We start from the raw sequence: 3,437 nt of genomic DNA, 5'->3' as shown, positions 1-3,437 counted from the left end.
GGCTAAAAAATATGTTTTGGCTGAAAGACACTGAAAAAATGAAAGTGGATATCATTTTTAGCTTTGAATGAGCAGAGGAAAGAAGAGCAAATATGGGAAGAGCACTGGGAAATAATAACACTGACAGAAGCAACCTTCTTTCTGAGCCCAAGATAAGGAACAATATAAGTGAAGTTGTGTTTGTAGCATTTTTCTAATAATCTAGAATACAAACTGAGAGTAGGGAAATATAAAGTATTTTATCTTACTTTATTTTATTATTTTTTTTTCACAACACTACATAGAAAAGCTATATTTTTAAAAATGTGCAATATATGAATTCAGGAATATTTTAGTCAGAAATTTGTTTGATCTTTTCTCCATAAGAGAAAACATTTTCTTGCTTAATTAAAAGCAAGGTAGGTACAGATTGGAATAATTACTGAACATTTTTTCTTCAAAAGGTGTTTTCCACAGTTTAGTACTTTTCTCCCTGTTCCTCACTGAGGAGAACTGGGATTTATTTATTGTGCCAGATAAAAACTTGAACTAATAGTAGGCAATTTTGTATGACTTCATATTTTTAGAAATGAATTCATTTACAAATCAGTTTCAATCACACCTCAGGTTATAATAATAAAATCCAGATTTGCATGACGCTGGAGATATGTTTTACCAAAATCATAGACTTCAGGAAGCAATTAAAGTATATTCTGCATTAAATTATATTCTGTATACAATACATGTGATTTAAAAGTTCCCCTTCTGCACCATGTAAGCAATGTCCAAAGAAGGTGTGGCTTTTTGGTGGAACTGGTTGAGTAATATAAAAAAATAAATAGACTGTAGCTTTCGGTTCAGTCCAACAGAGATGTAGTTGTGTAAACCACACTGCTCCCTAGGAGTAACCTTGGGAAATTTGGGATTAAAAATATATCTGAAAAATGTGACTCTGTACTTCTGCTCTGCACAGCTGCTGGTCACCACCTGCTCCAGCCTTTCTCAGGTGTGCTGGAGCACGTGTCTGCTATGGTATGCAACCAGCCTGCAAGCTTCTGTGTTTGCTGGGACATACCTTATGGCCCTTGGTGCTAATGCACTCACATTGCTTCTTGGGAGAGAGCTGCTTCTGTGTGACTCTCTAACCTGATGCATCTAGAATTTATTCCTTCCTAAAATGTTTCATGTCAGTGGGATGAATCTCCTTATGGAGATGTTCTCCTTCTGCCACTCAGGCAAGCAGGTTGGACTAGGCAACCAATTCCAGGGTTTAACATCAGCAGCAGTGGTTTGGGGCTGCTGATGGGGCAGCTTCAGCCCATTCTGGCTGGACCTGATCCCCTGGATGCCATGCAAGTTCCATGTGATCTCACCCAAGGTGAGCTTTCCCTGGAACTGAGGTCAGACTGACAGGCCTGTAGTTCCCCAGGTCCTCCTTACGGCCCTTCTGGTAGATGGGAGCCACATCGGCAAGCCTCCAATCCTCTGGGACCTCTCCAGATAACCAGGAATGCTGATAGATGGTGGAAAGTGGCTTGGCAATCGCTTCCACCAGCTCCCTCAGCAACCTAGGGTTGAACTCATCTGGTCCCATGGACTTGTGACATTCCAGGTGGAGGAGCAGGTCTCTGTCTCTTCTTGGATACAGGGGGTGATGCTCTACCTGAATCACACAGGACTTCCAGGTCAGTTGTAAAGTTCCCTGAGGATAATTGATCCAGCTGTTAAAGACAGATGTAAAGAAGGCGTTGAGAACCCTATCCTTATCCTCAGTGATCACATTCCATGCCGCATCAAGATGGAAATTTTCCTTGGTTCTTCTCTTGTTAATATATTTGTAAAAGGATTTCTTGTTCTTTTTTAATACAGTGCCCAATCTGAGTTCAAGCTGGGCTTCTGCCTTTCTAACTTCCTCTCTGCATATCTTAGCAACTTCCTCGTAGTCACCTCAGGTAGTCTGTCCTTTCGTCCTGCAGATGTAGACTCTATTTTTCTCCTGGAGTCTCAACAAAATTTCCTGGTTCATCCATGCTGGTGTTCTTCCCCGCTGGCTTGCCTTATGGGACTCAGGAGCAGCCTGCTGCTGTGTCTTTGAGATTTCTGTCTTGAGGAGCACCCAGGCTTCCTGGAGCCCTTCGCCCTTCAGGAATGACTCCTGAGGGACCCCTACAATAAGTGTCCTGAACGAGTCAAAGCCTGCCCTCTGGAAGTTCAAGACAGCAGTTTTGCTAGTTATCCTTCTGACATCACCAAGGATAGAAAACTCTACAATTTCATGGTCATTCTGCCCAAGACGGTCCCCAGCTTTCACATCTCCCACTAGTCCTTCTCTGTTAGTGAAGAGCAGGTCTTGTGGGGCACCTCTCCTGGTAGGCTCTCGTACCAGCTGTGTCAGGAAGCCATCTTCCACACACTCTAGATACCTCTGGGACTGTTTCCTCTGTGCAGTATTATATTTTCAGCATATATCAGGGAAGTTGAAGTCTCCCATGAGAACAAGTGCTGGCGATCATGTAACTATTGCAAGCTGCTCATAGAATGCCTCATCCATCTCTTCATCTTGATTAGGCAGTCTGTAACAGACCCCCAACAAGGGGTCTGTTACAAGGGGTCTGTTACAAGGGGTCTGGCACCCCTACAGGCCTTCCCCCTGATCCTTATCCATAGATACTCAACTTTATCATTCCCAACCCCAAGCTCTTCAATATCAAAACACTCTTTAACATAAAGAGCCACACCACCACCCTTTCTTCCTTGTCTATCCCTTCTGAAGAGCTTGTAGCCATCCATCACAGTACTCCAGTCATGGAAGCCACCCCACCATCTTTCAGTTATAGCAAGTAGGTTGTAGTTAGCCTGTTGGCACAGTCACTTCCAGCTCCTGTTTGTTGCCCATGCTACGTGCATTGGTATAGATGCCAACATATAGATGAGACATCTGCCTCACGCCCAGCTTCAGCATCGTTCTCCTAGGCAATTAAAAAGTTTTTGTTGTCTCCTTTGACCTAAGGATTCCCGTGAGGTGTGCCTCTACAGTCCTCCACTCTATCAGCTTAGATATCAAAGGGCCCTAAAAGGTGCTGAGAGCCCTGTCATTGGGGACAGGCTCCTGAAGTAGCTGCAGGAATTAAGTGCACCAGCCGGGAATCGAACCCGGGTCGCAAGAATGGGAATCTTGCATGATACCACTACACCACTGGTGCTGTGAAAAATCACACTCAAGCTCAAGGTTATGCCCTGAGATGTACCTGTGCAGAGCTGGCCTGAGCCCAGGGGCACCCAGGTGTCCACCGCCAAGTTGGGATGATCTTGTGCTCATCTGCTGAAGTTTCCCCATTGACTTAATGTGTGAGTGTCTTCAGATGTTTCAGCCAATTCCTCTGGATGTGTAAATTACCAGAAATTCTGTCCTAAGGATTAGGATTAGAAAATGCTGCCAGCAGTTTTTTTTTTTTTTT

General features: G+C 43.9%; 1 non-coding gene across 1 annotated transcript; it reads right to left on the bottom strand.

Moving 5' to 3' along the window:
• Window positions 1-3,111: 3,111 nt before the first annotated feature.
• On the bottom strand, window positions 3,112-3,182 carry TRNAG-CCC (transfer RNA glycine (anticodon CCC)). The gene has a single exon. It is a non-coding gene; the product is annotated as a tRNA-Gly (tRNA).
• Window positions 3,183-3,437: the final 255 nt, after the last annotated feature.

This window comes from Anas platyrhynchos, chromosome 2, assembly GCF_047663525.1.
Source record: "Anas platyrhynchos isolate ZD024472 breed Pekin duck chromosome 2, IASCAAS_PekinDuck_T2T, whole genome shotgun sequence".
Taxonomy (NCBI): Eukaryota; Metazoa; Chordata; class Aves; order Anseriformes; family Anatidae; genus Anas; species Anas platyrhynchos.
The sequence above is the reverse complement of the archived record's forward strand: the minus strand, read 5'-3'. Positions and strand labels throughout refer to the sequence as shown.